The sequence below is a fragment of the Lissotriton helveticus genome, chromosome 3_1 (assembly GCF_964261635.1).
Source record: "Lissotriton helveticus chromosome 3_1, aLisHel1.1, whole genome shotgun sequence".
NCBI lineage: Eukaryota > Metazoa > Chordata > Amphibia > Caudata > Salamandridae > Lissotriton > Lissotriton helveticus.
The window spans coordinates 1848358123-1848383260 of record NC_136061.1 but is presented as its reverse complement, the minus strand read 5'-3'; positions in this window follow the sequence as shown (position 1 = coordinate 1848383260).

Sequence of the window (25138 nt, the reverse complement as noted above, 5' to 3'; positions counted from 1 at the left end):
TGCAAAAAGTGAGATGAGAGGCCTAGTGCAAGGACAGAAATGGGGGTGGCCTTAGGACTGCATGAAAGCCTCATGGAGAAACTTATGAGCTTTAATGTAAGCCCTGAATGACTGAGAAAACGAGAGGCCAAGGGGAGCAGGTCCGGGCTGTCAGAGAGGCCGGTGTTAGCAGGTTTAGGCACCGGGTGAAACATAAAGTGTAAAGGAAAGGCAAAGTGGAAAGAAGGTGGGGAACGAGGTGCATGAGAAGGGAAAGCACTGCTCTTGGGGCCGTATGAGGCCCAAGAGTGGAGCAGAGATTACAACGCAGGGGTCATAGAGTTCAAGTCAGAGCAAGGGGCCAAGAGGCAGATAAGGCAGCCTCTTACATGACAGTGCTGCGAGTGTTCTGGAGCTGCAGAAGCACGATGTTTGTCTCATGCTCAAAGAAAATAAAAGGAACAGGGGCGGGCCTGGGGGACCACACAAGCTTATGGAGCTGGCTGCAACTTTGAGCTCTGCTTTATCTCTGTTGTTCTGCTCTGGGGAAATTAAAGTGCGGGCCCCAGCACCATTAAACTGTCTACTTGTCCTTTGGACAAAATGCTAATAAAAACCTCTTGCCCTCCTAAGAAATCTAGATGTCTCGGGCGTCGGGAGATAGGAATTCCCCACCCCTGTCCTTAAATTTAAAGTAATTTTTTGTGAGAGCCATTTTTGCCAACTCCAAGAGAAATTCTGTTGGAATTTTTGATGGCATGTCACGTTTATTCAAGAATAGTTCTAAAACTTCAAGTGCTTGATCTTGGGGGATTTGGGTATACAATGAAACGATGTCCATACTAACCAAAAAATCTTTTTCTGAATCAAATGGAAGTTCATGTAGTCTATTCAAAAAATCGGTTGTATCTTGGAGGAAAGACCTGACCTGGGTGCAAAAAGGTTTAAGGAAGAAATCAATGAACTTCGAGACGGGCTCGAAAAGTGAGCCACACCCCGAGATGATTGGTCTCCCTGGTGGCTTTTGCTCGTTCTTATGTACTTTGGGGAGTACATAGAACAGAGGGATCCGTGGGTGTTTATTGGAAAGAAAGCTATATTCTTGTTTGCCTAGAAACCCTTCTTCTAATCCTCGAGTCAAAATGCTGGAGAGGGAATTTTGAAGTTCCTTGGTTGGATCACAGTTGATTTTACGATAGCATCGTTCGTCAGTCAATTGTCTTGTGACCTCCGCCACATATTCTGTTGTTCCCCATATGACGATAGCTCCGCCTTTGTCGGCTTGTTTTACTATGATGCTAGCATCATTTTTAATTGAGAGCAACGCTTGTTTTTCTTCACGAGATAAATTTGGTGAGACAAATCCCTTTTTCTTTTTCTCATGAGAGGCAATAGCGGATAGCACTGTTTTTTCAAAATACAACACCTCTTTAGGTAGTTTATGGACGGGTGGAGTAAAATTAGATTTCTTCCTCAATCCAGTAGTCTCTGTTTGTGGGCCCATTTCTTTGTCCGCAAAGAAGACAATTAAACGTATCTTGCGACAAAATTCGATAAACTCTAATTTGAGTCTTACGAAGTCGGTAGCTTTTGATGGCACAAAGCTGAGGCCTTTTTGAAGTGCACTGGTCTCGCTTTCCGTAAGCTGTTTATTTGAGAGATTAAAGATTGACGTTTTTTTCAGTTCTTGTATGTTTGTCTCCTTGTTGACATTTCCCAAGGTTGTTGGAATCTTGTTTTGCCTCTGGTTTTTTGTTGGTCCTGTTCTAAAAAAGGTTGTTGTTGTTGTTGTAAATTTGCTTGTTGGTAATTAGGGCGAAATCCCTGTTGGTACTGATTTTGATTCTGATAGCCGCCTCTCCGTGTGAATTGGGGACGCGAATTGCCTTGATCTATCTCGCTACCTGCCGATGAAGATGAGGTGTCTGAAAAGGTCAAATATTTCGTTCGTGATCGTCCTTGATTGTCGTTAAGAAAACGGCGTGACTCCGGGCGTGAATAGAAATCTTGTTGGAGGTAGGGGTATGTTTTTTCGTAGCTAAAATTCCGTTTATCTCGGTCAAAGTTGCTTTCTTTTTGCTGTACTGTGAAATCTTTAAATTCAAGGATGACTTTATCAATTTTCTCCAGTAAATTTTTGGCGTCTTGGATAGAGGGATTTGCTTTTATTTCGGTCTCAAGGGCTTCTATTTCTTCCAATTGGAGTTTCGATAGACGCTGTGCTGTTTCTATAGTTAACACCATGAGGTCTCTACTACATTTCGTTTCGATGTAACTGAAACCCTTCTTATAAATAGCGTCCTCCGTAAAGATGACCGGTATATTTTTGACAATAAGGCCAGATGGTATTGTGCCAGATCTGAGGTGTTGAAGAAGATAATGACCGTGTAGGTCCGTGCGAATTTGTTTTTTCTTTAAACGAATTAGCTTGTCTGATTCGTTACTTGTTTGAGCATTGCTACTTAAGGTAGCTGATCCGAACTGAGGAGGGTCCCTCAATAAGTTTTTTATGTGTTCTTCACTGTAGGCGAAAGTTTGTTCCTCTGACATTATAAATGAGAAAAATCGTCAATGGCAGTGAGCTGACTAGGGTGTACACCACTTCATTCAAATCTTACCATACATTCAAAATCCAGTGCAATCATACAAATACTAGACATAAACAATCGAAAATAAAAACGCAAATACCAAGGGGGCCAAGTTGGTCACCGTAGAGCAATGTTAATTACTTTGTCTCCACTGGTGTGGTGAGGGACCTCGCGAGCCAGCGCCCGCTAGTTGCTATGTATCAAGGAGGGTTTTGGCAAAAGCACAGTAAGGCTGTGCCAAATGATCAATGAACAAAGAAATTGCCAGTACTGTGCAATTATTTTTATTTTATTTAGATCGGTGTCGAGCAAAACAGATTACTCAACCCAAAGACCACCAGTTCAGTCTTAAATGTTTATAAAAATGAATTTATTTTTTGTTTTTGATTTTATTTATTTTGACTTATTTCTTTTTTTCTTTCTTTTTCCCATACACGAAAGGTATAAATAACCAAACAAATTAACCGGGAAATTAAATTCAAGCAAAGAGGAATGTTCACAGAACACTCAACTAATAAACACCAAATTTATGAGGGCTTTTTAAATAGTAGCCAGGGCCAAAGACAACAGGGTGCAAACCCACAACACAATTTGCCAATACAACATCAAAGGCACAATTGGACAACAATTAGACAATAGACAATCGACAACACATGAAGGTAGTACGGCTAAGTGAAGCCAATCTTTAAATGCTAACTACACAGGGTGAGGCCTATTGCAGAATATCTGCTCGAATTTTCAGGTAAGGCCTATGCATTTAAATGAAAACGTGCCAAATTTGACATATATTTGTATATACGACCACACACTTTTGTATATTTTTACAATATTTTGAAATAAAAGTTGGTCGCAAAAAACAGAATGTTTCCAAATCAATGCGGAAGGAGAATTATTTAATAAAGAGAAGGGGTCGACGCGTTTCGAATCTCTACTTGGATTGAGAGATTCTCTTCAGGACCGACAGACATAATCTGAAAAACATAAATAAACATACACTCAGTCAAAACCACACATGAGGGACCTTCAACTCGCATACCGATCAGCATAATTTGTATCATACCTGTATATGCTTTGTAACACTTTTCAAGTCCTGAAATCAGAAAGGAAACCATTCTTGGTCATTGCACGGTTTGATCAGAGAGGGATTCAGAAAATGAGGGTACAACGTATTCGAAGTCAGAGCAACTTACATTTTTAATATTTTGCCACGGTCAAAAAATGGATGTTTGACGGACCACCGAGGAATTTTTCCCGTTTTCGATAGCTTGCTTTCCTGGCAACTCCTACAGATGAAAAACGAGTTCGTGAATAACATGATGTGTGGGACGCTGGACTACTCCTAAACGTTTACCCACTCGCAACAGCTTAATGCGCTTATGCTTAAAAGACAACTCTCCTGGCAACTCCAACGGATGACAAACGAATTCGTGAGTAACATGATGTGTGGGACGCAGGGCTCATCTTACACGTTCAACCACTCGCTACTGCTTAATGAGCTTATGCTTAGAAGACAGATGGTACATTCACTGTCGTATCTTGGGCGGGTGAGGCAGTTTAACATGTTTTAGTAAAGGCCGCTTGGACGAGGGGAGGGACCCGTGTAGTAAACATTTCTCGTTAACGGGACGACTAACTAGGCGGGGGGCTTTAACCGACGAACGGAACCCGACTGTGTTTACCTTGTAGAGGTTGCGCTGTCCTCATTTGGTTGTTATCCTTTCACGCAGAAGACGCCATCTGATTTGGCATGTTCACTTCCTTGTTGGTCCGGAAGTTGTATTAAAGTCTACGACGTATTGATGGGAAATGTAGTCCCTACCGACTTTTAGTGCGACAGTGTATCGTTGATGAGAGGACGCACTTTTTCCAAACACCTGATGAAGCGTGGTCCTGGCTGGAACTATATCGTGCAGGGACGGATCGGGCACACAGGCCCGCCAGGGATCGGGAGCAACCGGTCAGGGTCAGGAAGTCGCAGCGCATCCGCTCCCGGAATAGGCGCCAACGGGCCGAGCGTGAGGCGCAAATGCTGGCAGATAGACAGAGTGCATTGGAGGCCACGGCGAACATCACAGGCTCACAGCGAGATGACGCCTCCAGGGGCTCGGCTTCGGAGGGCGAAGGTGAAGGTGAGAAGACCGGCGATGAAGACTTGGAGGCGGGGGGAGCGCAGGGGCCGGAGGTTACCCCGCAAACATCGGATGGTATCTTTAATGGGTGATGCTCGTGGTTGCTGAACTTTTTATCAGGCCTGGACGCTCCTGACCTCTTTTGGACTGCCAGGTATGGGGCTGCATTAGCAGCATGGGGCTGTGGGCGCGGGGTGGTTGCTCTGTCGTCCTGGTTCGGAGCTCCATAGTCCTCTTTAGACCCTTAAGGTCTTCTGTGGTGTCGACCACAGATTAGTGTGATGTGTTGGGTGTTTGAGGTTTGGAACGGGGCTGAAGCTGGGTTACTAGGCCCTGTCCTGGGGAGGGGGGGAGTGGGAGTTATGGGGTGTGTTTTGAAGGGGTTGTTCAATTGCTGCAATGCGGGTCACATTTCTTGGCGAGCGCCACTGTTGGGATTGATGCTCTATGGGGACGTTACCTAATTTGAAATGTGTCACATGGAATGTCCGGGGAATTCGAACTATGGTAAAGCGCCACAAAGTACATGCCTACTTGGTGAGGCGGGGCGTTCAGATAGCGATGCTTCAAGAGACTCACTTGACACAGCAGGAATGTGAGGCGTTACAGAGGAGGTGGCGGGGTCAGGTGTTTGGCACGACTTACTCAGCATTTGCCAGAGGGGTGTTAATATGGATCAGAGCGGGCACGCCATTCCAAGTCACGAGTCAGAAGATTGATCCGGAGGGTCGTTATGTGGTGGTGGAGGGGAGGCTGTGTGGTAGGGAAGTGGTGCTGTGTAACATCTATGCCCCCAACGCTGATCAAGCTCATTTCTTTGAGGGATTGTCGCGCTCACTGGCGTACTATTTGGCGGGCTCTATATTGCTGGCGGGGGATTTTAACTCTATTTCGGATGTGCTGTTGGACAGGTCACACCCGCCTTTGGTAGACTCCCCAGTGCGCAGACTTGCGACTCATAGGCGGAACTGGCAGATGAGGTGGGGCTTAGTGGATGTATGGCGGGCGCAGCACCCCGAAACTCGAGATTACTCCTACTTCTCAGCACTGCATGATCTGCATGTTCGATTGGATTCGGTGCTGTGTTGTGAGTCTCTGGCGCAGGTGGTGACTCACTCCGAGTACTTGTCTAGAACCATCTCGGACCATAACCCGCTGCTGATCTCTGTGCAATGGCAGTTGGCGAGGTCGGCGATCCCTACGTGGAGACTTCGCCCGGAGACGCTGGAGGACCCGGTGTTCTGTGACACGGTCCGACAGGGTATAGACGACTACTTCACGGTCAATGCTGGGTCGACAGCGACTAGAGCGAGTGAATGGGACGCGATGAAAGTGGTGGCGAGGGGGGTATGTATGGGACGGTTTCTGACTGTGAGGGGGACGGTGCTGAATGACCTTGCGAAGGCGGAGGACGTGCTAAGAGGGGTGGAACGGCGGCGGCCCGAGAAGCCGGAGCTGCAAGACAGCTTGTTGCGTGCCAAGGAGGCGGTGGCGACTGAGACGGAGAGATTGCGGTGCTATGATTATAGGTTGTATGCGGTGAAAGTGCATGAGGAGCGCGATAAAGTGGGCACGCTCCTTGCGAAGCTGGCTGACCCGAACCCTAGAGGTTGTCCGGTGATGAGTGTGCGACTGGAGGATGGGGAGGTGGTCTATTCGCAGTCAGCGGTCCTGGGGCGCTTTCACTCCTACTACACAGGCCTGTACGCCAGCCGCCTCGATGTGGGTGCCACGGACATTAGCGTTTATTTAGATCAGATACCTTTGCCGGTATTGGATGAGGAGGAAGCCCGGGATCTGGGGGGCCCTGTCACCCTGGCAGAAATCAGAGGGGCGATTAGTCATATGGCGCAGAACAAGACCCCTGGGGTTGATGGGTTGCCGGTCGAGTTTTATGCCAAATTTATGGAGGTGCTGGCACCCAGGCTGCAGGTTGTGTATGCGGAGGCGAAACAATTGGGGCGGTTGCCTGACTCTATGACGGAGGCGCTGGTTGTGCCCCTGCTGAAGCCGGGCAGGGATGCTTTAGAAGTCTCTTCTTATCGTCCGTTGTCTATGCTGACTGTGGACTATAAGATTTTGAGCCGTATCCTAGCCACCCGGCTCTTACCACTGATGACCTCGTTGGTACATAGGGATCAAGCGGGGTTTATCCCCTCTAGGAGCACCTCGATGAATATCCGTCGGCTGATTGGGGTCATTGATAGTGCTGCCTTGGCGGATCCAGGCCCGGTAGTGCTGTCGGTTGACATTGAAAAGGCGTTTGATAGCTTGGAATGGGATTATTTAGATGGCGTGCTGTTAAAATTCGGGGTTGGGGAGGGGTTCCGGGGCTGGACGAGAGTACTCTATTCCGCGGCTAAGGCGCGGGTGCGGCTGGGGACCCTGGTCTCCTCGGTTTATCCGGTCTGTAGGGGCACGAGGCAGGGCTGCTCGCTATCCCCCCTGCTCTTTGCTCTGGCAATGGAGCCACTGGCGGCACAGGCTAGAATGGGAGTTGTGTTCGACGGCATTGCGCAGGGACTTGACTCGCATTATATATCGTTATATGCCGACGACTTATTACTGTACCTGGCGGACGCTGGAGGGGCTCTAGAGGGCGCGATGGACATGTTGAGCGGGTTCGGGAGGCTCTCAGGCCTCAGGGTGAACTGGACTAAGACTTGTGTGTTTCCGCTGCGGAAGACCACACTCTGCCCGCAGCTCACGAGGCCGGTGGTATGGGAACCCTCTTGTTTTATTTACTTGGGAGTGCGCATTTACCATGCCGCGGCGGACCTCCTTGAGGGGAATGTGGGGCGCTGCATTAGGGCGCTGAGAGGCAGTATGGCCTTTTGGGCATCTCTTCCACTGTCTGTACTGGGCCGTGTGGCGCTGTTGAAAATGGTGGCACTCCCGAGGCTACTCTACTATTTTAGAACGCTGCCGGTGTGGATCCCGCAGAGTGTTTTTAGGGAACTGAAGTCGTTGGTGACTGGCTTTCTCTGGGGCCAAGGTCGCAGACGGGTGGCATTGACCACCCTGCTGAGACCCAAGTGTGAGGGAGGGATGGCCGTCCCCGACTACGAGTTGTATTATCTGGCAGCGCAGCTCCAGGTCCTGACGCAGAACGTGGCCAGAGAATTCAGAGGGCCTGAAGAAGGCCGGGGGGTCGGCATTCAGAGGCATGTTTTGTCGTCTATTGTGATGCAGCAGAGGCTGGCCAGTAGGGACCTCACGATGGAGGAATGGACATTCAGATTGTGCTGGAACAGGTACATGAAGAGGGCTGGGAAGCGCCGGCCATACGCCCCGGAGATCCCGTTGGGAATGCTCACTGCCTTGCCGCACGGGGGTGACTGGGCCAGATTATTAGAGTGGGAGGACCTGGGCTTGCAGATGGTAGGAGACCTCTATGAAGACGGGGCACTGGCCCCGTTCCAGACCTTACAGGAGCAATATGGCTTGCCGAGTGGTACCTTCTTGCTGCATGCGGCGGTTGTCGCGGCTCTGCAGAAGCATTGGGGGGGCGGATTGGCTGAACCGGAGGTGACGGCGGTGTGCCAATATGTGGTGATGGCAGCGGGCACCGTCAAGGCGGTGACCTGCCTCCACAATAGGATGCTAAACGAAGGTCTGGCCCCGTTAGTTGAGTTGAAGTCGCGCTGGGAGGCCAGCATCGGTAGACAAATCCCGGACGCTGTGTGGGGTCAGGTGCTATACAGGACCTGGAAAGGGACGAGGAACGCGAGATTCCAACAGGTGCATTATTTTGTGATCCATAGGGCATATTTGACCCCGGAGAGGTTGCGTCGACACTTCCAGGTGCTGGGTGCCATGTGCCCCCGATGTTTGGAACCTGGGGCGGATCTTGACCACATGCTGTGGGGTTGCCCGAAATTAGGGGACTACTGGTCCGAAGTAGGGGACCTCTTGAATGCTGTCACAGATCGGGAGGTGAACTTTGACATGGCCGTATGCCTGCTCCTTTGGTTCCCGCACACCAAAAAGACCAAGGTTACGAGCAAATTCATTGGGTTGGGTCTGATACTGGCGCAGCGTGAGATCACTTGGCATTGGAAGTCTAAAGAGGGGCCGTCTGTACGGAGGTGGCGGAATGAATTGGTGAAGTGGCCGAGCTGTGAGAGTGTGTTACGAATGCGCCAGGCGACTAGAACCAGTAATGAGAAGAGCTTGGATCTGGCACGGTCCTGGGAGTTGGTGGTGCAGGCATTGAAAGACTACTTGACTGAAGGCGAAGAAACTGATCAGTTGTAGGTAGGGATTCCGTGTGACTACTTGCTGGCCAGCACTTCCTGATAGCTGTCACCCTGGAGCAGGAGGGGGATGGTGCAACCCGCATTAGCAGCAGTTGGGGGGAGGGTACTGAGAAGGGATCGTAGGTGGGGGTGGATTGCCGGATAGCGGCAACCTCCCAGAACCGGAGAGCCCAGGAAGGTAGTTGTGATGATTTCGTGATTTGACATTGGAGTGGCCTAGGGTTGGATGGGGAGGGTGGGTAGGTTGTTCTGGGGTAAAAGCAGAGACGAAGCACTACGTTTGACCTGTGTCCCGAATAGGGTATGCACCGAGGCACCTCTAGTGCACTGATTCATTGATGCGTCGCCCAGCCTCCGGGATGTGGGCTAATCGGCTGTGTATTGTATTGATGTTGCACTGTGTGCTGGGTGCCATTGGTGCAGGGGTTGACTTGTTGGATGGCTCTAATCCTGATTCTGCAATAAAAATATATTTAAAAAAAAAAAAGGGAGTAGGTGTGGGTAAAGTTTCCATGTCATTGAATACTGCCTGTTCAAATGCTGGTATTTCGGCAGGGACTGTGTGTGGAGGTGGAACAAACGTTGATTTCAATCTTAAGTTGGTATCTGCGCTAGGTGTAATGTCATTTGTTGAGTCCACAGTAGACTCAAAGAAAGCCTTGAGTTTTAATTTCCTGAAGAACTCTGATAGTTCACAATGGAGTTTGAACTTATCAGGTTTCGCAGTTGGTACAAATCCCAGGCCTTTCTCTAGTACCTTGGTTTGCGACGGGCTCAGGGTTTTGTCAGAGAGATTGGTTATTAGACTCCCTGCGCACTCGTGCCCGGTGCTGATGACTTGCTCCTGGTATGGTTCCCCACAGGATCCTCCACTTCCCAGGTTACTTGGCTGTTGCCTCTTCTCCTTCCTCTTCCCCTCCCGCCTCTCTCTAAAAAAGGCATTTGATGTTGATTTTGGGGATATTGGGGCTGCATAAATGGGTTCCAGCCCATCATTGGAAATGGTGGCTGTGCTTGGAAGAAAAGGGGGGGAGGAGGGCCATTGTTGGGTGCCCCATATTGTGGCCATCTCTGTTGTTGGTAGTTTGATCTACCTCTGCCTCCTCGTCGCCCTCTCTGTTTTCGGCCATAGTTGCTAGATGTACTGCTGTTTGAGGAGTTACTATCTGAATCGTCTGATCTATTAGCGTCTCTGCGTGGAGCAGTGTAGTCCGGATCTGAATAGGGATACACTTGTTTATATTCAAATTTCTTAAGGTCTTTTTGAAATTTTGTGACCTTTGCTTGCATCAGTTAATCCTTGTATTCAGTAAGCTCCTTATTAATTTCCTCAAGTTCCTTTTCCCTCTCTCTCAATTTGTTATTACTGATTAAGCAGCGGATAGCTGTGAGAGTTACCTTTATTCTTATTCTTTCACTCCCTTCCAACTGTCAAACATGGCGAACTTCGGACTTACATACTCAGAGGAAGAGGTAGATGCACTACCTGCAGATCCAAATCTTTTTGCTGATCCAGCAATATCACAAGCCATTTCCCACACTTCGGAATGGGAAAAACTGACGGAGCAAAAACGTGAACGGATTAGAACAATCCTACATGGAACCATTTTAAAACAATACCTATCAACCAACACTGCACCGAAAGGCCTGCTGGTTACAAATGCCCCGTGAATCTTTCTGAATGACGCCACATTCCGTAAAGAATGGGCCATGATCGCATGGCATTGTACGCGTGATTGGTTGGTTTTAATCATAAAGACGGCATTTCGCCTATCCAAAGCGCTTATGGTGGAAATCCAACAGACAGAGTCACACTTTAAGACAACCATTACCTGCTATAAAAAGAAACTTGAGGAAATTAATAAGGAGCTTACTGAATACAAGGATTCACTGATGCAAGCAAAGGTCACAAAATTTCAAAAAGACCTTAAGAAATTTAAATACAAACAAGTGTATCCCTACTCAGATCCGGACTAAACTGCTCCACGCAGAGACGCTAATAGATCAGACGATTCAGATAGTAACTCCTCAAACAGCAGTACATCTAGCAACTATGGCCGAAAACAGAGAGGGCTACGAGGAGGCAGAGGTAGATCAAACTACCAAAACCAACAACAGAGATGGCCACAATATGGGGCACCCAACAATGGCCCTCCTCCCCCCCTTTTCTTCCAAACACAGCCACCATTTCCAATGATGGGCTGCAACCCATTTATGCAGCCCCAATATCCCCCAAAATGAACATCAAATGCCTTTTTTACAGAGAGGCGGGAGGGGAAGAGGAAGGAGAAGAGGCAACAGCCAAGTAACCTGGGAAGTGGAGGATCCTGTGGGGAACCATACCAGGAGCAACTCATCAGCACCGGGCACGAGTGCGCAGGGAGTCTAATAACCAATCTCTCTGACAAAACCCTGAGCCCGTCGCAAACCAAGGTACTAGAGAAAGGCCTAGGATTTGTACCAACTGCGAGACCTGATAAGTTCAAACTCCATTGTGAACTATCAGAGTTCTTCAGGAAATTAAAACTCAAGGCTTTCTTTGAGTCTACTGTGGACTCAACAAATGACATTACACCTAGCGCAGATACCAACTTAAGATTGAAATCAACGTTTGTTCCACCTCCACACACAGTCCCTGCCGAAATACCAGCATTTGAACAGGCAGTATTCAATGACATGGAAACTTTACCCACACCTACTCCCTTTAGGAATTTCTCAACTTCAGAGTACCAGGCACTCGAAGACCTTAAAAATGACAAATCAATAACAATTAAACCAGCGGATAAGGGCGGTGGCTTGGTGATCCAGAACACCCAGGATTATGAAAAAATGTGTCGGGATCTCCTGGATAATAGAACAAACTACACCCCGCTCTCTATAGACCCTACCCCAGAACTGAAAGAACGCACCCATAACATGGTCAAGGATGCAGAAGAGAATGACCAGATTTCCAGACACGAGGCGGCATATCTCACGGCAGGAGGCAGTACAATCCCATATTTCTATACTCTGCCCAAAACGCACAAAAACAAAACTCCTCCACCGGGCAGACCTATTGTGTCGGGTATCGGCTCTGTGCTCGAACCTCTTTCCACTTTTTGTGATCACTACCTTAAACCACTCATACAAAATACATCCACGTACCTGAGAGACACAAAAAACCTCCTACAATTACTAGAACAAATCACCTTCCCTGAAGGTTCCATCACCCTGGCTACTCTTGACATCGAGAGCCTTTACACGAGTATCCCACAAGACGACACCCTTAGAGTCATAGGAACAGCTTTAGACTCTATCCCCAGGGAATACCAAACACCCAAAGAATTCATACTGCAATGTGCGACCATGGCTCTGAAAGAAAATTACTTTGAGTACCAAGGAAAGCTTTTTCGTCAGTCTACTGGAACTTCCATGGGCAGTACCTTTGCTCCTAGTGTAGCGGGGCTGTATGTCTACATTTTTGAGACTAAACATATACTGCCCACCAATAATCCCTTTATCTCCTCCATAGGATTATGGAGGAGGTATATCGATGACATCATCCTTATCTGGAAAGGGGACGAGAGAGAACTCGAAGAGTTCTTCAGGTGGATCAATACCCTTGATCCTTACCTGAAATTTACACACTGCTCAAGTAAACAGTCAAGTGGTATTTTTGGATGTGGTGATCACAGTACAAGGAACGCTTCTAACAACTAGAACTCATTATAAACCATCTGCAAAGAACAACCTCCTTGAGTTCTCCAGTCATCACCCCAGACCCCTCAGAGAAAACCTGCCCTACGGGCAGTACTTTCGGATACGCAGGAACTGTAGCGACATCAAAGACTACAAAATACAAGCTGGGGATCTTACAAACAAACTCAGAGCAAGAGGCTATCCCAATAAAATCCTGGAGAAAGGAAATAAACGTGCCAGGAACCAACCACGTGAAGCACTTCTGGAGGATAACATCAGGGAACCAGCAGAGATTCCCCTTACCTGTGTGACAACTTATAGTTGTTTATCTGGCCCCATGAAAAAGTCCATCAACAAACACTGGAAGATAGTGACAAGCAACAAGAGGACCTGGGAAAAACCTCTCTTTTCGTTCAAAAAAGGCAGAAGTCTAAAAGACTCCTTGGTGCACACGCGTCCGAAAGGACCAGTGTCAAACTCTCACGTTGAGAGATCCGTCACAAACGTGTGGGGTCTACCACCTATTGTCGGGCACTATCCCTGTTCCAACTGCAGTGTGTGTCACTTACCACACACACTAAAGAACTCTCCTTAGAACCAGGCAAGACTTGGACACAAAGGACACACACTAACTGTAATTCCATCAACGTTGTTTACTTGATCACGTGCCCCTGTCTAAAAAGATATGTGGGCATGACCACTCGCAAGGTAAAACAACGATTCTGCGAGCATCGCAGCAACATCAGATGTCGCAAGATCACAACAAGGATGAGTGAGCATTTTCTACAACATAATCACACTCCAAATGATTTACATTGGACCATCATAGAACAAATCACAACCGAAAAAAACACTGCCAGCCTCCTTTTTGAAAAGGAACAACGCTGGGTCTATAGATTGGGTACCCATCGCGATGGCCTTAACGATCAAATTCCCTGGAGCTCAGTACTGAAGCGGTAACAATTGTGATGGGCTACACAACCACCTCGCTTGCCCTTCTTTGTTACAGAGGGAATTTTACAAAACACTGAACGCTTTGCCCTGCAATTCGCTAATCAGTAACCTTGCTTACCTTTGCCTATTATTGGGGCATCCTTACTCAAGACTGAACATTTTGTTTTTAATATTTGAATTACTTTTTTGCCAGTTCCACTTTTTGCTCCTGTAGTATGGCGCTGTGTAATTCCACCTTTACCAGTCAATAAAGCATCTAATTATATCGCTCTCCCGATCCAAAAAACTGATCACAAAAAAACAATGTAGTTTTTTTTCGATTAAATAAAGTTAATGAAGTTCATTTCCATCCTGAGTTCCAAGCCTCTTCTTGGCCGGACTCTCTGATAGGTCCCTATGATTCACATGCTCACTATCCAAACCTCACAGTGATGCTGTAACCTGATTGGCTGCCTCTCCCAAGCCTCACTTTCAGTCCTCCCAGGGATTGGCTATTAGGTAATGAAGTTCATTTCCATCCTGAGTTCCAAGCCTCTCCTTGGCTGGACTCTCTGATAGGTCCCTATGACTCACATGCTCACTATCCAAGCCTCACAGTGATGCTGTAACCTGATTGGCTGCCTCTCCCAAGCCTCACTTGCAGTCCTTCCAGGGATTGGCTATTCCGCCTGGGCCAGCAGCCGCCGCCCCTGTCAGCACCACACTTTAGCTTTTATCCACCATTGCCCCATATCCACGGGGTCCGGTAGCAGGAGACGCTAGGTGCAAAATGGGTGGCAGGCGTTGCGGGCGTAAGATCTCCAGACCACCCTCACTTCCAATCAGATAAGTAATCTGTGCACACTCTTTCCTTTGTTTTAACTCCGTTTTTCGCCTTTCTTGTTATCCCTCCACAGGGTGTACCATTGTTGCTTCCCCCCCCTCCCGAGACCCATGGGGTGTGGATCTTGTGCATTACAAGTGAGAACCCTGTCCAGTATTTGTCAATTATTTCTTTTTTGACGCCATACTTTACATCACCTTTTGCCCCATTTTCGGGGTAGTTTGATCGCCTAACCACGAGTATTGTGTTACCGGCCGATCAGTCTAACGGCCATTTCTACGTGACATAGTGCATGTTTCTACGCTGTTCCCACCTATAGGACGGCGTTTTCTTGCACTAAAATAGCGTTTATGGCACCATGATCACCTTCTCAGTAGTCTCAAGCACGTCCACACAGAGTTTTTACGCTGCAAAAAACCCTTGAGATGGATCACACTAACTGTGTGTTGTTTGTCTTTTGTGTATGTATGTCCTTTTCTTTCAGACAGTACAGGGACCTCAAATTGAAGGTTTCCCATCACTTTTGTTTGGTTTTTGCACTTTATTTTACACACTTGTTTTTAACTTTCACGTCCTCTGGTAAGGGTGGGCCTTAGCGCGCCCATACCGCCGAGGTACACCACCTGACGGTCCTGATGAAAGCCCAGTAAATGACACATAGACGGGCAGAAACATGTTGACCCCACTTTAAGTGGAAACAACCGAGTCATTAACTGGTAAGTTTCACACACATATTTTACTTATGTCAAACTGACCATTGAATAAAAAAAATTCCGTATGGTACAGTTTCTGACATTTTTAATTCCCATTTCTTTTTGACACTTTTGCCACAAAGAACCAGCTCCGCAGTAATCTGGCGTTGTAGCACACCAGGGAGGCATTCGGCTTCTCCTGGTGGGCCCGATGATGAAGCATGTCACCACCCAGGGTGGTGAGTGAGGGCTTCCTAAAAAAAAAAACGCTGATTTCCACTGTGACTTCTTCAGGGAGATTTCTTCTCTGTGTTTAGTGCTTACACACTTCTCTCACGACACTCTTTTGTTGTTTTACAAGATTTAACAGGGGGACCAAGAGTGTCCTTTTCCCTCTCTCTCACTTTGCTATTACAGTGTAACAGCAGACCAATTCTTAAGATGATATACAACTATATTCGGTGATTTATCACTCAAGACACATGCCACGCATTGTATTACAAGGCTTTCAACATCCTAATTCAGTTTTAGCTACTAACAAGAAGTACTGATATACCTTTTTATTGCACTCATACCAATGTACTCCTCATGCAGCATGTCCAACATACTCTTCTTAGGCCCACAGGCACTACCAACTCTCTTCTTTTTAAATCTGTCCTGCCATGTCAGCTCCAAAGCAACATTTTCACATTGTTTAACATCCTCCCCAATCATCTCCTTCTTGTGCCACTGTGATTTCACATATTCCACTTCTGTCCTCAGCACACGTTCCTATTAAATGCCCCTGCTCTACTCTAAAACCAGCTTTCCAGGTGATTGTGACAACAATGGTGAGCCTTCACACCCATCATGTTGGTATTAACAATATATCCAAAAAGACTGTCCTTGCAACAATCCCAGACTCTGAACCTGTGGTTTGCATGTTATCACGCTCAATATTGACTCCGCTTTACCAACCATTATTCCAATCGGAGGTCCCTACACTTTCAAGTTGTGCTTGTCCACGAAACCCAATGACACGTAATTGAAGATTACAGGTATGCACATCACCGGTATCCTATAATGAGCTGGTAGTTTTGAAGCAATATGCGTCACATTGTTCCTCCATCCTTTACTCTTCACATAATTGCGCGCTCACTCATGTGTTGAAACATGACAATGCATACGTCATTCTTGCAGCCCCACAGACCATTTGTTTGTCCTTCTGGATGCATACGCTCGCACGTTGTCCTGAGTGCCTCCTACCACCTTGCACACACTGATGCCTGTTTTGAGATCTTCCATCTAGTTTGCATGCAGCCTTTGTTCACACTCTCAAAAGCAAACATTAGCTGAGGGGCCTTGCTTCTGTGCAAGCCTTACACAGTCATGTGCGGTATGTAAAACTTTGGTTCGAGGGCAAGTGCTTGGTGTCCACCCACAACAGAACATACATATTCTAAAGTCCAAGCTTAGGAATTTACAATAAAACTGACTGCAGTGTTAGCATCAGGGTGCAAAAGTCACCTGGTATCAAAATCAGTAAAAACTCAGACACACACAACACTTGTTCTGCTTGTGGAGCACCATGGCAGATATTCTTAGTTGCTACCTTCTGTCTTTTAGAGAATATGCTCGGCCAGTACTAGTCAATCACCAAGTGTCCAAGCAACAAATATTCAATTAGACTTGGTCCTTCTCCATTCTCGTGCATGCTAGAACCATACGTTACCAGTGAAATAAAGAGCTTCCACTGAAGAAATTTTGGAAAATATGTATTCATGGGTAAAACAGTAACAGTCTGACTGGAACTCCATAAAATCCACTAGACACCAAGATTATTATAATTATGTATTTGTTTTGCTTAAAAATATTATGATGGGCTCAGCCTACAGAGGATGGGGTGGGGTAGGGTGTCCACTAGACACGAGGATTATTTTTTGGGGACACAAAAATATTGGGATGGGACAGCCTACCGAATTTATTGGACCTGACCTTACGTGCCATGATGAGCAGCCACACCATTCAGGCTTTGGCTCAGCCAGCTACTAGGCGGCTGAGCATGGGCCCAAATTTTGTAACTATTAACTTCGCAGAAGGGGTCTTTTTTCATGACACAAGTTTGCGTTTTGGGGAATTTCTTGTCGCAGGAGATAGTCCTACCCACACAAACAGGGTGCCATTTTTATCGTGAGACGTGTGGGAACACAGAATAGCATTTAATGTATGACCAATAGAATTTTTCTTATCTTCCAAAAGTACTGTTCAAGAAGAGCCACATTTTGATAAAAGCCTTTGAATCGTATGATATTTTGGCAACCGCAAATAACCACTATTCCTAAAGTTAGGATGTTAGAAACATTTAAAAATGCATACGTTTCCTTAAAACCCATTTTTCATTCATTCGAGTTTACCATATTAATTGAAGCACAGTCAGTACACAATGAAAATTCATTATAAGCTGCAACTCAGCTGCTGGCTTTAGGTATTATGTATCTTTGGACAACCAAGAAACACTATATATGTCTATGATCAGAAGGGCCCCACAGACATAACAGTATATTACTTTTATAAATGGGTTTTTGGGGCAAACAAATTGCAATTGAAAACAGTGTCACTTATTTGTATTTTTTCCAATTTCTTTTCATTATTTTTAAATTGAACAATTAGTTTCTTAGTGAAAACCATGAGAGAGACACAAATGCCCCCTTGCTGAATTTGAATTTTTGTCTAGTTTTTAGAAATGTATAGCCGTCCGGGTTCATCCATGGGTTTCCTACCTGTTATTATCACAAATAAATAAGACAAACAGGAGAATATCGACCACCACAAAAAAATGCAAAAACTGTTGTAAAAGGAAAATTCTTTTTTTTCTCATCTCTACTTGTTCCAGGAAAGATGATGATGTTAGTACAGCAAACTTTTGTTGATGCCATTTTTAGAACAGAAATATATGTATTTTTGCAAAGCACTTGTTTCTCATTTTCAAGAAAAACAAGCATTGGCATAGCCAATAGGTCTCGCCTTTGGGACCTTATAAGTGTTTAGTTATCCAGCACAAAATCCTTGGTGCAACAACATCAATTGTTGTGTGGTTAAACACTTATAAGGTCCCATAGGCGAGTCCTATTGGCTATGCCAATGCTTGTTTTGATGTAGTAATGTGGTTAAATCCTCACATTTCAATGCAGTTGTACCACATCTGCAAAAGGGAAAGTCAATGCATTCTGAGGTAGGTATAAGCCGAGTGACAGAGGTCCAGTGTGGGCAGTGGTAGGTCTTTGATTATGCGTCTTTAAAAAACTCAGCAGTATGCTGCTGAAGGCACAAACCTGTGTGACCTCTCACGTGGCTGCTGCTGGGCCAGTCATAATGATCCATCCCTGCTGCTGCCAAGGATAGGCCTCTTAACATCAGAAAGTAATTTGAGCAGAATGCATTTCTAGATTTTACCCAAAAAAAGGTGGAGAGAAAATCTACCCAACCAACTGACAATGCCCAAGAAGTTTGATGCCCATTTAAAACTCAATTACACAGGCAATTTGGTCTGGTGAGAGCCTGGTGCTCAGCTTACATCTTGTGAGGGTACATCAGGCGCCAAGTCCATTCATATATACACTAAATGACAGACATTTAGCAAAATAAGTTAGAGCTGCATGCAACCCTTAAGCAAACAGGAACGAAAGGGGAAGGAAGTTTATACAGCGGACAGTAAAGGAAAATTCAAATATTCCAAATAATAAGCGACAGGAGAGCATTCTTCACAGGAGGGTGCGATGGCACACCTTCTGCTGGACTCACTGGAAGGAAATTGCAAAAATTGGGAAGTTTGACATTAAAAGCATTTCACACGTCGGCTGGTAAGCAGGGACTTCATGGAGGCACAGCACATGCACTTTGTGGGTGCACGGCGTGTGATGCGAGAGGGGCAAGTGTACACTGAAAGCTGCCTCCCACTGCCAACTAAGCATAGAAGGGCAGCTGCCACCAAACAGCACCAATGAAGATGCAGTGCGCATTAGTGGGAACGTCTCCAAGAGGACGGAAGGCAGCCACGCACAATAGAAGGCACGGAGATAGAAGACACAGAGAATGACGCATGGTCTCTGCCGGCAAGAGCAGGCACAGCCTCAAATTATCCGGCTGAACAATCTCGGTAGAGATGGGGGCCAAACACACCCCAAGGGAGCGCTCTGCATTGAGACTATGCCAGGGATGGGCTGCTGGGCATCAAGCACTCACTAGCATAGTTGCACACGGTAGGCGCATGAAATGCATTTTCCACAAAGCCATACTTCACCTCCTCCACACAAAAGGGAGAAAATTGCTGCCAGGTATGATGTTTTTTGCAGAGCTTTCTCCGGTCTCCCAGAGCGTTCTCTATATTTCCCCTGCAATCACGGCCCCAACCCTCACACTGCAAGTATGCAGTCTACATTCGCGTACCAAAATGTCTCCCTCCAGTCACATGAACTCAGCAAAACAAGCCTACGTAACACACTTTACACACATGTAACAGACTATAAACACTAACAGATAAAGGTAAAGTCACACAAGGAAAATAAAGGCACGCATCATCCTCTGAAAACACAAATTTCAAAAAACTCTGTGGCTGGGAGGGGCTGTTAACTGAGGGGGAGCAGGAGGTGAGCCTGTGAGTGGTGCGTGCGGCGAAAGTGATCGTGAGCAATGTGCACGCACCATGACGAGAGAGGAAAGCCAGATGGCGCCTCTGCTCGTCATTGTGCACGTAACTGCACGCTCTATGCCACCCCAAAAGTTGTGGTTGGACTTTTTAAAGCCCACTCACTAAATGTCTCGCCAGAGCAGTTATGCGCTGGCTCAGGGGAGTCCTAAAAACAATAGCTTTTTGCTACATTTTATCAATTTTCCTCGTTCTCTCCAGGGAAATTTCCAAACACTGAATATCTTTAGAAGCAAGATGGCGGAGTGAAGACGCCACGGAGAGAACGCTCCACAGTGAGCCCCTGACCCTCGAACCTGAAAGTACTGAAAATACTCGATGAGCTTTTACATTTTGTAAAAATGAGCGGACCGTCGAGCTAAAGGTGCAGAGAAGGTGCAGAGAAAGTTTGTTATCTTTTGAAACGCTGTGGGGGCTGTTCACGGCGTTTATGGCTACAAGACCCTCTGACCCTCTGACCCTCAGTGACAAGCAGTCATTGCGCATTTTATTATCGGCGCAGCATCGCACTGCACAGTGATTCTTCGACAGTCTGACAGAATCAACTTAATCAGCAGAAACGTACCTGCGAGTCATCTCCTTGCCTGTCGTCTGCCCTTCTGGTTTGGAGTCTGGGCTCTGCGGTCTGCGGAGGCACACGGCTGGTCACAGGACACACTGGGAGTGAGCGGCAGCGGAACCCGAGGTGTGCTGAAGGTGCAGGAAGAGCGAAGGGGAGGAGTGATCAGGCTGTGCCGGGGAGAGGAGAAACTGCAGAAGCGGTAAGGCAGCGGAAACGACAGTGGTGAAGGCGAAGGCGGTGGAGGCGTGGTGTCCGTGTGGAGCCCTCGTTCTGATGTCTTGGGAGCCTCGCTAGTAGCCTACGGAGGTAACTTTTGCAAAGTTTTGCGAAAAGAATTTTTTTTTTTTTTAAAAAGACTTCTTAAAGTACTTAAAGTACTGTGTCTCGGACTGCTTGAGAGACTACTGGATTATTAAAGAGACCTCGTTACTGTAAGGAGTCGGTTTCCAGGCTTTGTTTTGCCTGCTGGCACTGGCACTGGCAGCTAGGAGGGAGAGAGAAGGGGAAAAAAATAGGAGTCAAATACTATACTAACCCCCCTTTATCGGTTTTAGCCTCAGTCTAGGGGCTTGGATATACCTGGCATTACTGTAAACGGTGCCAAACTATTGCCAAACTATTGCGCCAATGGCTCCTAAATATATCAAGAATAAAGCAACCAGAGGCACTCCCATGGAAGAGGGTCTTGAGGAAGGGGTTACTCCAGTATTTAAACCAATCTCACCGGCAGTGGTAGCAAGGATGCCTCGCCAGGTGGACAAACAAGCTGGTAAACAGCAAGTTATTCAGTTTCCTGGGAAAACCCCTAACAAAGTTAACACTCTTGCTGTTACTGCTGCTAAAAACAAGGACAAAGGAAAGGATAAAAACGAAGGAATAAACGATAATGACTCTGAACAATCTATGGGAAACTTAGTTAAAGATTGTAAGGGGGCGCTAGATATGGCGGGCAAGAGTGTTACTGATAAGGTGAACTGCGCAAATAAGACTGAGCACAGTGAAATCATTATGACTGATATTCCTACTATTCCTATTCCTACTATCTCTACTATCTCTACCATAGGTACTGCAGATGCTGTAACTGAACCTCCCTTAAAGCCCCCCCAACTCTTACAAGTTTTAGATAAATCTGAAGCTGGCGAGAAAAACTTTGGCCTCCGTAATATCACTGATGTAAATGGTATGAATGAGGTTAATAGCGAGATACATCTAGAGGTTAATTCTGACGATGCAGAATACGAGGAGCTGGTTGAAACTGGTGATATTGGGAGCGGTGAAGATTCAGGTGCGGACATAGAATATACCTCTGCACAGTTAAAGGCTATCAGATCCTCAGCTTTAAGGAAAAGGGGGAAGACAAAAAATAAAGCTAAGAAGGGGGGGGGAGAAATATGACCCCTGCAACTTTATTGAATACACTGATACCAACTATTAGCGGAGGGAAACTGCTTACAGATCAGAGTCCACTCGGCAAGTGGTTTCAGGCTCAAAAAAGAGAGGCCAAAAACCTTACGCCAAGTTTATCAGAAGGGAGTTCTATGGTAGGGGTGAGCCCAGGAGCCAAATTAATAAACCCACAAGCTACTCCGGCCAAACATGACACTTTATCTAATGTGGAAGTAAACAGAGAATCTGAATTGCCAAGGTCGCCTTTCATGATTGATCCCTCTGCTTCTTTAAACATACTACCTAACGGTACCACCAGGACTGACAACACTGCCACTGTTATTGCTGGGGATTCTCAGAAGGACAAACTTATCACAGCTACTACCCCACACTGTGGCTCAACAATAACACCAATAACACCTATTATCTCCATTTCCTCCATCTCCTCTTCACCGGCTCCGATCCATACCAATGCTGATGCTAACGTCAATACTTCATCTTTGGATTTAATCCTAAAAACATTAATGGATCATCACCAAGAGGTACAAGAGAACTTCCGACAACTAAGAGAAGATAACACTAAAATGCACAGCTCCCTCCAGAAAGTTACTAATAAACTAAGTGGCGTGACAAAAGAAATTGAGGAACTACAACAAAGAGTTGTGGAAGTGGAGGAAACCCTTGCTACTACTTCTACTTCATCTGATCGCCATAATGAGGAAATAGGGGCACTGCAGAATAAGGTTGAGGATCTGGAAAATCGACAAAGGCGGCAGAACTTGAGACTCTTTGGGATACCCGAGGGATCTGAGGGAGCTGATGCAAGGGCCTACATGGTAAAGATTTTACAGAAAGCTTTCCCGGACTTGGGTGATTGGGACTGGGACTCACAGCTCCAGCGGGTACATAGATTACCTATTACCCCTAGAACCCAAGAGAGTAAGTATCCACGGCCCTTCTTAATCTATTTTGGGAACTATCTGCTGCGACAAGCAGTCTCAATGAAAGCTAGGCCAAATACTCCAGTTACAATTGATAATATAACCTTTTTTGTTAAGTCCGACCTTAGCAAGGTCACTATGGACAAAAGATGGGGACTACGTAAACTGATCGATCCCTTCAAGTCCCACGGAGCAATGGCCTATCTACAAGAACCTGCTCGCCTCAAAGTTATTAAATCTGGACACAGTTACTTCTTCCATGATGTAAAAGAGGCGGAGCATTTTCTATCAAAAATGGATTTAAAAACTTAACTAAAAGCAAATGTATTAGAATGAAATGAGGCAAAGGGAAGAAAAGAAAAGAAAAAGGGAAGGAAGAAGAAAAGATAGGGAAGAAAAAGAAAAGAGGAAGAAGAAGAAGGGAAAAGAGGGGGAAAGAAGGAGGAAGAAAAAAAGAAAAAAAAAAAGAGAGAAAGGGGCGTAAAGGAAAGGGAGAAAGGGGGGGGGGAAAGAGAATAAAAGAAAGGGAAAAAAAGAAAGAGAGAGAGAAGAGAGAAGAGAAAAAGAAAGAAAAAAGAAAGATAATTTAGCATGGGTATTAATGTTGTCTATAACTCATTAGGGTTCTTTTTTTCTTCTTTTTTGTATTTCACTTTTTGGCTGATGGTCATTCTATATGTTGGCAATATAGAGGGCTCGGGTTCCTGTGGAATTCTCTCAGGGTGGCTGCCCTTCTAACGGCAGCAGAAGATAGAGGGGGGCTTCCGGGTAGGTACAGGGGGGAGGGACCCAGTGAGATGGAAGGGAGGCAAGGGTGGGGGGGTGGATGGAGAGGGGGGAGAAAAAGAAAAGGACAAGGCAGGGTTTAAGGTGGTTAACGTTAGAAATTGTAGACAGGTAATGTTAAGGCAAATAATGAGAGGTACAGAACGCTTTTCCTTATTAAAAATTTATAATGTTGCAATTTAGGTGCTTAGCTTGGAATGTTTCGGGCTTGAATAACAAGAACAAAAGGCGTATGGTGTATGAGGAACTTAAAATGTATGATCCACATTTAATTATGTTATCAGAAACGCATATTTGTTTTAAAGACAAAAAAATACTGAACCAACTGGGATATGAAGTGGTGGTGTGTACTACTTTCAATGCTCCAATTAGAGGAGTCGCAATTTTGAAAAAAAAGCAACCATGGGGGGTAGTGATTAGAACTGCCTCGGACAATGGAGGCCGGTGGGCCATTACGCAAATACAGGTCGAGAACCGTAAATTTGTTTTTTGTGCTATATATGGGCCAAATACTGATGATCCGCGCATTTTTGATTGGTTAAATATTGAATTGCTCTCATGGGAGGGGGAACTTATTATGATGGGGGACTATAACTGCGTGTTAAACTATGAACAGGATGTGACTAAGAGAGGCCTATTCAGACGTATGCGTAAAACTAGGGCGGCGATATTAGAACTAGCTCGGATACACAATGTAAAAGATGTATGGAGGAACTTGCATCCAGATCAACCTGGCTATACCTTCTACTCCTCACCCCACAAACTGTATTCACGAATAGATTTGGCGTGGGCATCAGACGAGGTAATTGAGGTTGGACGTATGGAGATCTTTCCAAATGTCTCGTCGGACCACAACCTAATTTTATTGTCATTTAGTATAATACAAAAGGATCCGGAAGTTAGATTGTTTACCTTTCCTAGATATATATTGGCAGACGTAGTCTATGTTGAAACACTGAAGGCGCATATCAAAGAGTTTATTGAAATTAATCTAGGAAGTGCATCACTTTTATCAGTGTGGGATGCTTGTAAAGCCTCCATCAGGGGCCACGTGCAACAGTATGTATATAAACAAAATGCAGAACAAAGGAAAAAGGACAAGATTGTTACAAATGGTATTATGCAGCTGGAAAAACAATTAGCTGACAATTTGAGAGCTGGTGGTTTGGGGGCGGATGATATTGAACAATTAGAAACTAAATTAGTGACTGCACGTTCGATCCTTAAACGTGCTTTAAGGGAAAATAATTGCCGAAAGTTACTTAAATATAAATTGGCACAATATGAATGTGGGGATAAGGTAGGAAAGGCCCTGGCTTAAAAGGTGGCAGATGACCGAGCTACAACATTAGTTAAATCCATAAAAGGCCCTAATAATATATCATATACTCAGCCAGTACAAATAATGGATCAGTTTGTAACCTACTATAAAAACCTATAGCTGTACAGAAAGGCAGACACAAATGTATATTAATAAAAATCTCCCAGTTTGTGAATACTTAGACCAGGAATGTGTTAATAGGCTTGAGGAAGAAGTTACGTTAAAGGAACTACATTATGCTGTCACTTCTCTCCCATCTAATAAAGCTGCTGGTGAGGACACTCTCCCCATAGAATTATATAAAATGTGCGCAGACGAAATCTTACCACTTTTATATTTAGTTATTAATTTAATTG